General features: G+C 41.0%; 1 protein-coding gene across 2 annotated transcripts in view; it reads right to left on the bottom strand.

Annotated features, from left to right (window-relative positions):
* The window catches only part of SLC9B1 (solute carrier family 9 member B1), a 69,786-nt gene extending 58,797 nt beyond the window's left edge, over positions 1-10,989 (bottom strand). Inside the window, exon 1 of one of the 2 annotated variants that reach the window (XM_005890480.3) lies at positions 10,882-10,989. The gene's annotated coding sequence lies outside the window, so the exon portion shown is untranslated. Of the gene's footprint in view, positions 1-10,877 lie in introns of both variants that reach the window. The other variant, XM_070372078.1, reaches the window with a different exon arrangement.
* Positions 10,990-14,927: the final 3,938 nt, after the last annotated feature.

The raw sequence follows: 14,927 nt of genomic DNA, 5'->3' as shown, positions 1-14,927 counted from the left end.
CTTGGGAACTTCACATCTTATATAAACATCATGTGTGTATATACACACACACACACACACACGTCTTCTGTCACTTAATAGAAACAACTTCTTGTCTTTCTCTTGGTGTGTGTTCCTGTAGTGTATAATGTACTTTGGGTTTATTCTTTTGGAGCAATGTTGACAATAGTGACATCTAGTGACTATACATATTATTTAGCAAAAGTTTAGCCAAGTCTCCTGCATTGCAGGCAGATTCTTTACCATCTGAGCCACCAGGGAAGACCCTTCTAAATGTGGTTGATTCATTTTGTGACTTAGCTAAACACCTGAAACCATTCCTCATCTCTTGTCCCTACAGATTTAAGAAACATCAATTAAATTTGACAGGTGCACTAACTGGACACATAACATTTGAAGAAAATTTCTTCAAAAAATCATAATGTATACAGAATTATACATTAACTATTTTAAGAGAGATTTGAACTTTTTTCCTTCCTTTGAGAGTGGCAGTACAAGAGCTGAGTTCAGATGTGTTTCAATATGTAGTGCATGCCCTTAGCTACTAAGCATTAGTTCAGTCGCTCAGTCGTGTCCGACTCTTTGCAACCCCATAAATCGCAGCACGCCAGGCCTCTTTGTCCATCACCAACTCTCAGAGTTTACCCAAATTCATGTCCATCGAGTCAGTGATGTCATCCAACCATCTCATCCTCTGTCGTCCCCTCTTCCTCCTGCCCCCAATCCTCCCAGCATTAGGGTCTTTTCCAATGAGTCAACTTTTCGCATGAGGTGGCCAAAGTACTGGAGTTTCAGCTTCAGCATCAGTCTTTCCAACGAACACCCAGGACTGATCTCCTTTAAGATGGACTGGTTGGATCTCCTTGCAGTCCAAGGGACTCTCAAGAGTCTTCTCCAACACCACAGTTCAAAAGCATCAATTCTTCAGTGCTCAGCTTTCTTCACAGTCCAACTCTCACATCCATACATGACTACTGGAAAAACCATAGCCTTGACTAGACAGACCTCTGTTGGCAAAGCAATGTCTCTGCTTTTGACTATGCTCTCTAGGTTGGTCATAACTTTCCTTCCAAGGAGTAAGTGTCTTTTAATTTCATGGCTGCAATCACCATCTGCAGTGATTTTGGAGCCCCCCAAAATAAAGTCTGACACTGTTTCCACTGTTTCCCCATCTATTTGCCATGAAGTGATGGGACCAGATGCCATGATCTTCGTTTTCTGAATGTTGAGCTTTAAGCCAATTTTTTCACTCTCCTCTTTCACTTTCATCAAGAGGCTTTTTAGTTCCTCTTCACTTTCTGCCATAAGGGTGGTGTCATCTGCATATCTGAGGTTATTGATATTTCTCCCAGCAATCTTCATCCCACTTTGTGCTTCTTCCAGGCCAGCGTTTCTCATGATGTACTCTGCATATAAGTTAAATAAGCAGGGTGACAATATACAGCCTTGACGTACTCCTTTTCCTATTTGGAACCAGTCTATTGTTCCATGTCCAGTTCTAACTGTTGCTTCCTGATCTGCATACAGGTTTCTTAAGAGGCAGGTCAGGTGGTCTGGTATTCCCATCTCTTTCAGAATTTTCCACACTTTATTGTGATTCACACAAAGGCTTTGGCATAGTCAATAAAGCAGAAATAGATGTTTTTCTGGAAATCTTGCTTTTTCGATGATCCAGTGGATATTGGCAATTTGATCTCTAGTTCCTCTGCCTTTTCTAAAACCAACTTGAACATCTGGAAGTTCACGGTTCACACATTACTGACACATATATTTGTTAAATGAACATTAGATAAAGTATATATGTCAATGTCTGGGTTCATATGTATGCCTTTAGAATCTTTGGAACTATTGCTGCCTTTCAGACAGAAGTCTTTTTGAGTTTACATCAAGATCATCAAGTGAAAACAAGTAACAGTATAATTCTTTCTGAACAAATTAATTTAAAAGTTATATTTAAGCTGTGGTACATATACACAATGGAGTATTACTCAGCCATTAAAAAGAATACATTTGAATCAGTTCTAATGAGGTGGATGAAACTGGAGCCAATTATACAGAGTGAAGTAAGCCAGAAAGAAAAACACCAATACAGTATACTAACACATATATATGGAATTTAGAAAGATGGTAACGATAACCCTGTATGCAAGACAGCAAAAGAGACACAGATGTATAGAACAGTCTTTTGGACTCTGTGGAGGCGGGAGATGATTTGGGAGAATGGCATTGAAACATGTATAATATCATATAAGAAACGAATCGCCAGTCCAGGTTCGATGCAGGATACAGGATGCTTGGGGCTGGTGCGCTGGGATGATCCAGAGGGATGGTATGCAGAGGGAGGTGGGAGGTGGGTTCAGGAACATGTGTACACCCGTGGCAGGTTCATGTTGATGTATGGCAAAACCAATACAATATTGTAAAGTAATTAGCCTCTAATTAAAATAAATAAATTAAAAAAAATAAAAGTTATATTTAATGAGACTACCTTTTATAAAGAGCAATCAATCTAGATCAGTTTTTTTTAAGGTAATGATTAGCTAGCATTACTGTTTAATAAGGACAATACAAATCTGAACAATACTACTCCAATTCAAATGGACTCTGCCACTATTAAAATTTCTATGGATATTCAGTTCTCATTAATCAGATATTATCGTGAATTTTTATTCTTTTAAGGTGCCCAGATGTTGTCTCCACAATAAAATGGTAAGGTATTCCAGGATTCAGAGTATGTTTTATATTCTTGTCTTTTCCTTAGTACCAAACACAATGGTTTTTCTCACCTACAGTAGTAACTTACTCAGAATCCAAGGTTTTTCACAACATGGCATCAAACCATCTTGTCCGCTTTCTCTGTAGCTATTTTGACACTATATTTAAGGCAAACTGTTAACTGCTCGTCTATGTTTTATTTGTTTACTTTTATTTGCTTGGAATACCTTTCTATTGCATCTCTTTTTTTGCAAATTATATCTGTTGCTTAAGGGTTATTTCAAGAAAAGCTTCCTGCAAGGTACACCCAAAACTGGAAGTCATCTCTTTTGAACTCTCACATCATTTGGTCACTTCTCTACCCTCCCTTTCTCTCTCTAGTTGTTTATCCTTGGGCTTCTTTACAAGCTTCTTTCTTTCTATCTATCCCGTAAATGTGGAAGTTCCTTGGGATTTTGCCTTATGCCCTTTTTTCTTATCACTCTATTTTTTAAGAAATTTACTTTACTCCCAATGGCTCTAATTATGACCAGTAAGCTGATGAGTCTGGGCTAGAGAAGCCGTCCTGAGATTCTATCTGGTATATTTACCAAAATATTGAATATCTCTACTTGACCACCTTTATAAGTATCTTAAGCTCAGTCTATGCACAACTGAACCCAAGACCTTTCCCCACCAAATCTATTCCTTCTTCAGAAAATTTACTATCTCAGAGTAAAGCTACCATCTACCTAGTTGCTCAAGTTAGAAACTGAGGAGTCATTCCTTCTCCCCACTTCTCCTTTTCTGCCAACATTCAGTGAGTTACTAAATCATAACACAAGGTCCTAAATATTTAAAAATTTTTTCCACTTTTCTCCATGTAAATTGCCACTACCACAGTCCAGGCCATAAGCACCTTTCTCCCTAAACACCATAATGGCCTTTCCAATGGTTTTCCCCATTTTTCTAGCCTTGGTCCTCCCTACTGTAATTTTCATAATGCAGAGTAATCTTCTAAAATGTTGAGTGACCTGCTTAATATTCTTGAATAGCTTCCCATAGAAGAAAAACACCCAGACTCCTCAAACTCAGCTTACACAGCCCTCTGTTATAACAGCTAACTTTGTCCTTGTGTATCTCCTTATTCTTCACTTGGCATTCTAAACTTCAACTGTACTAAACTGTAGTTCTTCACTGTGGTCATGCTTTACATCTTCAAGACTTTATCAATTTTATATGTTGTCTCCTCACTCCACACCCTGGCTTTTGGCCCAGCTAATTCTACATAGTTTAAGAAGTTATTCTTGTAGAAGCTCCCTTCAGTCTGCATTCTTATGGTAGGATCCACCCCAGTATGATAACTGCATGTTTGATTACCATCCCTTTTTCACTTAATAAATATTGAGAGTACACTAAGTAACTGGCACTGTATTCTTCCTTATATAGAATTTAGTCAGTATAGGGTATTGTGGCAGAGAAGGAAATGGCAACCCACTCCAGTGTTCTTGCCTGGAGAATCCCATGGGAAGAGGAGCCTGGTGGGCTGCTGTCTATGGGGTTGCACAGAGTCGGACACGACTGAGGCGACTTAGCAGCAGCAGCAGCAGCAGGGTATTGTGGAAGCACATATGATATATGGTAGTGGTAGTTTAGTTGTTAAGTCGTGTCTGACTCTTGTGACCCCATGGGCTATAGCATGCCAGGCTCCTCTGTCTATGGGATTCTCCAGGCAAGAATACTGGAGTGGGCTGTCATTTTCTTCTCCATGTACGATACATGGGATCCAAGAAATGCTTCTCAGAGACTCGCATTTTCACCTGTTTTCTCAGTAGACTGAATCAGTGCTGATTTCATAATCATTTCTGAGTTCTTTGAATTACCTAACATAATAAATGGTGGATAAATATCTAATCCCATTAACTGTTGGATTTTAAACACGTACAAAATGTTTTCACATTGTATGAGGACTCCAGGCAACCATGACTTTCTACTTAGCAGAGTTTTTCTTTGCTATCACTTTGGATATAATGGAGTGTAAAAAGTGTAAAAGCAAACTGCTACTGTGAAAGATATGGGACTTATTATCAGAATACCATGGTTAATAATTTTGCTGCTTTCTGATTATGTGTCCTTTGTCAAGATCCTTAACCTCTCTAAGCCTCAGTTTTCTTATCCGAAAAAGGTAGTTATAAATTCAAATGAGATAAGAGAAAATGAAAGTATAACACAAAATGTAAAGGAGTATCCAGATGATATTATTATTATTGTTATTAGAAGGACTACAGATCAGGTCTTCCTGTTATTGGCCATCTCAGCTCTATAAACAGGAGTTCCAAATCTCCTCCTTCATCTTCTCTTTAGCACCTAAAATGTTGGCTTTTGTACTTTAATAAACACATATGCATGGGAATGTTTTAAAAAACAAAGATAAATACTGTATGATTTCACTTATAAGTGGAATCTAAAACAAACTAATGAATATAACAAAAAAGAAACAGACAGACATAGAGAACAAACTAGTGGTTACCAGTGGTGAGAGGGAAGAGGGAGGGGCAATATAGGGGTAGCAGATTAAGAGGTACAAACTACTATGTATAAAACAAACAAGCTGCAATGATATATTGTACAGCACAGGGAATACAGCCAATGTATTGTAATAGCTATAAATGGAGTACAATGTTTAAATATTGTGACTCACTATGCTGTACACCTGAAGCTTATATAATATCATATATCAACTATATCTCTCTAAAATAAAAGTCACATAACAAGTATTGACAATGATTTGGAGAAATAGGATCCTCCTCTACTGCTGGTGATAATGTTAAATGATACAGCCACTTTGGAAAACAATCTGGCAGTTCCTGAAATGATTTCACATAGTTACCAGATGACCTAGCAATTTTACTCTTAGGTATATTCTCAAGAAAACATATTTCCACACAGAAATCTATAAACAAATATTTATATCAGCATTATTAATAATAGCCAAAAGGCAGATCAACCCAAATATTCATCAGCAGATGAATGGATAAGCAAAATGTGGTACACCTACACAACGGAATATTATCCAGCCATTAAAAATACATGCTATGATAAACCTTGAAAACATCATACTAAATTAAAAAAGCCAATCACAAAAGATTACATATTATCCATTTATGTGAAAGTATATAATAGGGAAATCTACAGAGACAGAAAGTAGATTAGTAGTTGGGTAGGGTTAGGAACGGAGAAGGCAATGGCACCCCACTCCAGTACTCTTGCCTGGAAAATCCCATGGATGGAGGAGCCTGGTGGGCTGCAGTCCATGGGGTCGCTAAGAATCGGGCACAACTGAGTGACTTCACTTTCACTTTTCACTTTCATGCATTGGAGAAGGAAATGGCAACCCACTCCAGTGTTCTTGCCTGGAGAATCCCAGGGACGGGGAAGCCTGGTGGGCTGCCGTCTATGGGGTCACACAGAGTCGGACACGACAGAAGTGACTTAGCAGCAGCAGCAGCAGCAGCAGGGTTAGGAATGGGGAGGACACAAAGTTTTTAGCAATAAGGCATGGGGTTTAAGGTGATGAAAATGTTCCAAAACCATAGTGACAGTTATTCATATCTGTGAATACACCAAAAGCACTGAAATGTATACTTTAAATAAACAAATAGTTTATGAATAGTATATATATGAATGATAATAAATTTGATTTAAAACAAAAACAAAACACACACACACACAGATAAACAAGCCAAAACATTTAACAAGTAAATATTAAAGGGACAAAAGAGTTAGAAATACCAGTCATTGAAAATCTAGAATTTAGACATATGGAACAAAAAATATCAGGCCACAATTTTTGAGAAAATGTTAACTGGAAGTGTAGGTGGCACAAAACAGTAACAATTTGAATCATTTCTGTCAGTAAAATAGTACCACGTTATGCTAAGGCAGGATATGTGGGTTCAAGGACTAGGTTAGCCACTAACTTATCTACTGACACCCAAGTGCTGCCCACCCACCACTCTCATCTTTCAGTTTCTTGATCTCCTTGGCTCCTATGATCCTTTTTCCACCCTATCTTAGCTACACACTCACAAGGCCACAAACATCAAATGGCCACTCAATTCTGCCCAGCTATGCTACTATGCTTCTCTAGTATTGCTACAGATTGAATATTTGTACCTCCTCAAAATCCATATGTAGAAATCCTAACCCTCATTGTGATGGTGGTATTAGGAGGTGGGCCTTTGGGAGGTGATTAGTTCATGAGGGCAGAGCACACATGAATGTGATTAATGCTCTTATAAAAGAGACCCAGAGAGCTCCCTTGCCTTTTTCAGACACACATGAACCAAGAATTGAGCCCTCACCAGACACTGAATCTGCTGGCACCTTGATCTTGGACCTCTCAGCATCTAGAACCGTGAGAAAAAAATTCTGTTTGTAAGACAACCAGACTGTATTTTTCGTTGTTGTTATAGCAGCTTGAACGAACTAAGACAAGTATGACTGCTTCTGTGTTCAAAATGACTATTTTTATATTTTCTCTTCACCTCTTAAAACTTTCATCCAAATGTTCCTTCTACGAACTTCAGGCAGAAACTCATCTTCTGATCACTGAATCCACCCCTGTATCTGCATCTCTACCTATACTCGCTGCCTTTCTTCTCGTTACTATGTTTTATGTTCATGTTCCTAGGTCGACATTTCTACATATTCCCTGGACTCAATTCCCTCTCACTTTCTGAGAGACCCCACTTTTAAGAGCTACATTTTCTCTCTTGTACAATATTTTCTCCCTCTACACTGGATCACTCCCATTAGCTTAAAAACATACTTAAGCATCCCCATGGTTAAGAATTCTACTTCGACCCCATATATGCCATTTCTCAGTTCTTCTTCATAGTGAAATATCTTGAGATATCCACAAGCTACGTCCATTTCTTCACATCACACATACTCTTTATTGCGCTTATCAAAACTCAGCAGTCATTTATTTTACATTACCTCTCAGCATGTGTCAGTACCATTAGCCATGCTTTGTCATCTTGGTTTCTTAAGTCACCACATGCTTCGGGTTTTCTTTCTATCTCACTGCTTACTCCACTTCCTTTGCTTGCTTCTTTTCCTCTGTTTTACCTCTAATCACTGGAATGCTCTCTATGAACACACTTTCCCTAGGCAGTTTTATCTATTAATTCATGCTGATGTCTCTCAACTTTGTATCTTTGGTCCCATATACACAACTCAAAACTCAGAACTTTAGATTTTTAATAAGCAGATCAAATGTAAGGTGAGCAAAATAAAAATACTCCCCCTATACACACATTTTCTTCCCAAGTTTTTACTATTTGGTAAATGGAAAAGTGTTAGTTGCTCAGTCGTGTCTGATTATTTGCAACCCCATGGACTGTAGCCCACCAGGTTCCTCTCTCCAGGGCATTTTCCAGGCAAGAATACAGGAGTGGCATTCCCTTCTCCAGGGAGGGGATCTTCCTGACTCAGGGATTGAACCCAGATCTCCTGCATTGCAGGCAGATTCTTTGGTAAGTGGAAAAATCATGCACTAAAGCTCAATCAGTCCTGGGTGTTCTTTGGAAGGAATGATGCTAAAGCTGAAACTCCAGTACTTTGGGCACCTCATGCGAAGTGTTGACTCATTGGAAAAGACTCTCATGCTGGGAGGGATTGAGGGCAGGAGGGGAAGGGGACGACAGAGGATGAGATGGCTGCATGGTATCACCAACTCAATGGACGTGAGTTTGAGTGAACTCTGGGAGTTGGTGATGGACAAGGAGGCCTGGCGTGCTGCAATTCATGGGGTCGCAAAGAGTTGGACATGACTGAGCGACTGAACTGAACTGAACTGATTGAAGGCTCAATACAAAAATCCAGAAGCTTCTTTCTTTCACTCCTGTATTTAAAACATCATCAAGTCTGTAGGTTATGCCACCAAATATATCTCACACCCAACGATGTGGTTTATACCACATTAGCCAAAACTATGGTCATTCCTTCCTGGATTACCACATTCTGCTCCTAGTCTTGCCCCCCATCCCCTATGGCCCATTCACCACATACCAGGTGGAACAAATCTTTATACAATAAATCAGATTGTATTACTCCCTACCAAAAAAACTCCCTGTTGGTTTCTCATCACACTTTTAATAAATAAATTCCTAGCTTATGGGTAGATCCCCATGACCGATTCAAAGCCCTACATGCTTGGGCCCCTACCTATGCTCTCCAAGCTCATCTTGTTCCACTTTTTCTACCTTCCAGCTACAGCATTCTTAATGATGTTCTTTGAAAGAGTCAAGTTCTTTCCTACCTTGGGTTTTTGCAACTGTAATTTCTTTTACCTGCAATATTCTGATCCCCAGTATTTCCTTGGCTGGCTTTTTTATGTCACTGAGGTCTCAGCACAAACATCAACTCTTCAGAGAGGCCTTCCCTAACCAATCAATCTAAAGTAACCACTCTCTGAGGTCCTCTCACTTCACACTGTTTTACTTCTTCACTGTACTCACCATTATCCAAGTTTCCTTATACATATACTGTTTACCTGTTTATTTTGTATCTTCATTAAAATGTAAGTTCCATGAGACAGGAATCTTGCCAGTCTTTTTTAACCATGATATTCACAATGCCTGGCAAATCCCCTAAAAATATCTCAGCAAGTCACTGACCTGGGCAAGTCACTCGACCTCTCTAGCTTATATTTGTGAGCTTACTATTGCTAGACTTACCTCTGGGTCTAGAGAATACAAAAGAAAATATGGTGTAGCTCCTTGAAAATCTTCCCTTTTAAGTTATTTACTGAATGTATTTACTGTATATCGTACTATGTTTCAGTGTGCTGTGCTTAGTTGCTCAGTGGTGTCCAACTCTGTGACCCCCGGACTGTAGCCCGCCAGGCTCCCCTCTTCATGGGATTTTCCAAGAAAGAATACTGAAGTGGGTTGTGGTGCCCTACTCCAGGTGATCTTCCCAATCCAGGGATCGAACCCAGATCTCCCACACTGTACGCAGATTCTTTACCGTCTGAGCCTCAAGGGAAGCCTATGTTCCAGGGACGGGGAAGTACTATGTTCCAGGGACTGCCTAATCTCAGTGTTTACTTCCCTCTTCAGTAAAATGGAGCTTTGTTAACCAACTTTATCTCACAGGTTGTATAAACAGGATGAGTATGAAAATAATGTACAAAATGGGAAGTGCAATAAAAATGTTACTTTATATATTGCTATTACTGCACCTGCCTCTATCCTTTTGTCTGGTATTGGGCAGGAGTTAAAACAAGAGAGTCAACTGACAAAACCAGTGGTATAAATTCTAGTACTCACAGAAGGTAGTAAATATGAATATCCATTTCATAGGCACAGTGACCAAAACGTCTGGGGTTTGAATTCTTTACGTGTGAGAGTAACGTGTTAATTTCCCATACTTCTGTTGCACAAATAACAATACTATTTATTCTTATGGAAAATTATTTAGTGGGGTCTGACCTTTCTCGGTGCGACCCAAGCCAATCTTTCCTCTCCATCATCCCATCTGATCTTTTATAGACTACAGGACACACACAGAGCGGCGTCGTGGGCCAGGTGCAGGCCTCTCACAAGGACTCCTACACGATAAGCCTGACACATGGTACCTGTGCAACAACAGCCCTCTATCCTTCAAAAGCACTGATCTGAAGGGCTTGTCCACGGCGATCAAAGCCGAAAGAAACAGGCGGGGTGAGGGGCGCGGGAGGAGGGAGGTGAGCCTTCCAGTATCAGCAACCAATCCTGGAGCACACCTTCAATCACAGGAGCTTGCGAACGTTCATTTGCAGATATTCACCATCTGTACGAGAGTCTGCGCTTAATAAAATTAATTTTTCTGTCAGTCTTGACTGACAAACCTCTTCTTTCTTATCTGCGAGTACTCCGTAAAATGAGAGAAAGAAATGGAAGAGGAACGGAGAGAATAGAGAGACACGTGGGGTGAGGGAGCAAAGAAACGAGTCAGAGAGAGGAGAGAAGAAATAAACATCTGTGGCTGTTTCCCTAGAGCCCGGCAAAGGAGCAGGCGTACGCTCCTTAGAGCGAAGGAGACGGGAAGGCGTTCCTGGGCGCCACCGGAGAGGAAAGACCGCGGGAAACGAGGGACTAGTGCCGAAAGGAAGGGTAAAGACAAATTGGCTGTACCTACAATCTCTACAGCAGCTCCCGCTGCCCAGGGAGCGACGCGGGAGCACAGCAACCGCCACCGGGCCCACGCGCAGCCCTGAGGCAAACGCTACAGATCGCCAGAGTATGGGCGGGGCTAATGCGAAGGGGCGGGGCTGCCGACTGCGGGCTGAGCTGACGCGTTTAAGTGGCGTCACGGTCGCCCCATCCTTCGGAGACGGAGGTTTCTGGAGCCCTCTGGAACCGCCTGGTGTGTTTTCAGTTTATTCTACCCGTTCCACGTCTCTTCAGAGTATTGACTTATTGTGTTGTAAAAGTCCGGAGATGGCGTTGACCTCAGAGGGCCGCTGAGCCAAAAAGCAACGCCACGGGATGCATGTGCCGGAAGTACCTTGTCAAAACTTTAGACGGTGTTTCTCTTTACGTCAATTTTAGTACAGCCTTAAAAGGAGCACTTTCTGGGGTTAGGACTGCGCTCAAAATTCACTGCCACTTTGTAGCTTTGGGGCCACAGGGAAATATATAATCTCTCTGAGCTTTGGGTTTTTCTTCTCTGTAAAGGATGTGGTGGTGTTGTGAGAATAAATTGATGTGTGGCAAGTGTCTGGAACAGAGCTTCAGTTCAGTTCAGTTCAGTCGCTCAGTCGTGTCCGACTCTTTGCGACCCCATGAATCGCAGCACGCCAGGCCTCCCTGTCCATCACCAACTCCGAGAGTTCACTCACACTCACGTCCATCGAGTCAGTGATGCCATCCAGCCATCTCATCCTCTGTCATCCTCTTCTCCTCCTGCCCCCAATCCCTCCCAGCATCAGAGTCTTTTCCAATGAGTCAACTCTTCGCATGAGGTGGCCAAAGTACTGGAGTTTCAGCTTTAGCATCATTCCTTCCAAAGAAATCCCAGGGCTGATCTCCTTCAGAATGGACTGGTTGGATCTCCTTGCAGTCCAAGGGACTCTCAAGAGTCTTCTCCAACACCACAGTTCAAAAGCATCAATTCTTCAGCCCTCAGCCTTCTTCACAGTCCAACTCTCACATCCATACATGACCACAGGAAAAACATAGCCTTAACTAGACGGACCTTTGTTGGCAAAGTAATGTCTCTGCTTTTGAATATGCTATCTAGGTTGGTCATAACTTTCCTTCCAAAGAGTAAGCGTCTTTTAATTTCATGGCTGCAGTCACCATCTGCAGTGATTTTGGAGCCCAAAACTAAAGTCTGACACTGTTTCCACTGTTTCTCCATCTATTTCCCATGAAGTGACGGGACCAGCTGCCATGATCTTCGTTTTCTGAATGTTGAGCTTTAAGCCAACTTTTTCACTCTCCTCTTTCACTTTCATCAAGAGGCTCTTTGGTTCCTCTTCACTTTCTGCCATATGGGTGGTGTCATTTGCATATCTGAAGTTATTGCTATTTCTCCCAGCAATCTTGATTCCAGCTTGTGCTTCTTCCAGTCCAGCGTTTCTCATGATGTACTCTGCATATAAGTTAAATAAGCAGGGTGACAATATACAGCCTTGACGTACTCCTTTTCCTATTTGGAACCAGTCTGTTGTTCCATGTCTAGTTCTAACTGTTGCTTCCTGACCTGCATACAGATTTCTCAAGAGGCAGATCAGGTGGTCTGGTATTCCCATCTCTTTCAGAATTTTCCACACTTTATTGTGGTCCACACCGTCAAAGGGTTTGGCATAGTCGATAAAGCAGAAATAGATGTTTTTCTGGAATTCTCTTGCTTTTTCCATGATCCAGTGGATGTTGGCAATTTGATCTCTGGTTCCTCTGCCTTTTCTAAAACCAGCTTGAACATCTGGAAGTTCACAGTTCACGTATTGCTGAAGCCTGGCTTGGAGAATTTTGAGCATTACCTTACTAGCGTGTGAGATGAGTGCAATTGTGCAGTAGTTTGAGCATTCTTTGGCATTGCCTTTCTTTGGGATTGGAATGAAAACTGACCTTTTCCAGTCCTGTGGCCACTGCTGAGTTTTCCAAATTTGCTGGCATATTGAGTGCAGCACTTTCACAGCATCATCTTTCAGGATTTGAAATAGCTCAACTGGAATGCCATCACCTCCACTAGCTTTTTTCGTAGTGATGCTTTCTAAGGCCCACTTGACTTCACATTCCAGGATATCTGACTCTAGGTCAGTGATCACACCGTTGTGATTATCTGGATCATGAAGATCTTTTTTGTACAGTTCTTCTATGTATTCTTGCCATCTCTTCTTAATATCTTCTGCTTCTGTTAGGTCCATACCATTTCTGTCCTTTATCGAGCCCATCTTTGCATGAAATGTTCCCTTGGTATCTCTGATTTTCTTGAAGAGATCTCTAGTCTTTCCCATTCTGTTGTTTTCCTCTATTTCTTTGCATTGATTGCTGAGGAAGGCTTTCTTATCTCTTCTTGCTATTCTTTGAAACTCTTCATTCAGATGTTTATATCTTTCCTTTTCTCCTTTGCTTTTTGCTTCTCTTCTTTTCACAGCTATTTGTAAGGCCTCCCCAGACAGCCATTTTGCCTTTTTTGCATTTCTTTTCCTTGGGGATGGTCTTGATCCCTGTCTCCTGTACAATGTCACAAACCTCAGTCCATAGTTCATCAGGCACTCTTTCTACCAGATCTGGGCCCTTAAATCTATTTCTCAGTTCCACTGTATAATCATAAGGAATTTGATTTAGGTCATACCTGAATGGTCTAGTAGTTTTCCCTACTTTCTTCAATTTCAGTCTGAATTTGGCAATAAGGAGTTCATGATCTGAGCCACAGTCAGCTCCTGGTCTTGTTTTTGCTGACTGTATAGAGCTTCTCCATCTTTGGCTGCAAAGAATATAATCAATCTGATTTCGGTGTTGACCATCTGGTGATGTCCATGTATAGAGTCTTCTCTTGTGTTGTTGGAAGGTGGTGTTTGTTATGACCAGTGCATTTTCTTGGCAAAACTCTATTAGTCTTTGCCCTGCTTCATTCCGTATTCCAAGGCCAAATTTGCCTGTTACTCCAGGTGTATCTTGACTTCCTACTTTTGCATTCCAGTCCCCTATAATGAAAAGGACATCTTTTTTGGGTGTTAGTTCTAAAAGGTCTTGTAGGTCTTCATAGAACCGTTCAACTTCAGCTTCTTCAGCGTTACTGGTTGGGGCATAGACTTGGATTACTGTGATATTGAATGGTTTGCCTTGGAAATGAACAGAGATCATTCTGTCGTTTTTGAGATTGCATCCAAGTACTGCATTTCGGACTCTTTTGTTGACCATGATGGCCACTCCATTTCTTCTGAGGGATTCCTGCCTGCAGTAGTAGATATAATGGTCATCTGAGTTAAATTCACCCACTCCAGTCAATTTTAGTTCACTGATTCCTAGAATGTCGACATTCACTCTTGTCATCTCTTGTTGGAACAGAGCTTAGTACAAAGTAAACATTCAATATCCTATTATCAGTGTAAAACCTTTGCTTTGTCTCCTCGCCCCGCCCCCTCCGCCCCCCCCCCCGGACCGTGAAATCTTATGTGGAAACCTTCATATGAAACAAATAGAAGCAGAACTGCTCTTGAAGATGGGCCCAGAAAGTTTGGGTTCTCAGTGCCAAAGGTGGTCTTAAAGTTCCCTCTCTGGAATCCCCAAGCTTCCTACAACATAGACAAAGACAAATTACAGAAAGTCCAAACTTCTTAGAAAGACAAACTCACCTTTCCTTTTTTCTCCCTCTTTGATACTCCAAACGACTTTTTCTCCTGCACACACACACAAATTCCTTTTTGCCTCCATGTTTTTTCTTAAGTCATTCGGTTTATGGGGAGTGTTCCTTTACCCCTTATTTATCATTTAAGATTTTATTCAAATCACAACTCTTTCTTGGATGACTAAGAAATTCTTGTATTTTAACCCCTTCCTACCTTCAGCATGGTATAGGTAGCTCATTTTCTGTTTTCTGAAAGTCAGAAAATAAGGACTGAAAGTCATTTTCTTCCTTGTTTTATAAGAGTAGACAAGGTCCTTTGTGATTTATAGGGTTAAGGAAATGCTTTGTTCTCATGGTAGGAAAGGAAAAAGCAAGGAGACTCC

This window comes from Bos mutus, chromosome 6 (assembly GCF_027580195.1).
Source record: "Bos mutus isolate GX-2022 chromosome 6, NWIPB_WYAK_1.1, whole genome shotgun sequence".
Lineage (NCBI taxonomy): Eukaryota > Metazoa > Chordata > Mammalia > Artiodactyla > Bovidae > Bos > Bos mutus.
The sequence above is the reverse complement of the archived record's forward strand: the minus strand, read 5'-3'. Positions and strand labels throughout refer to the sequence as shown.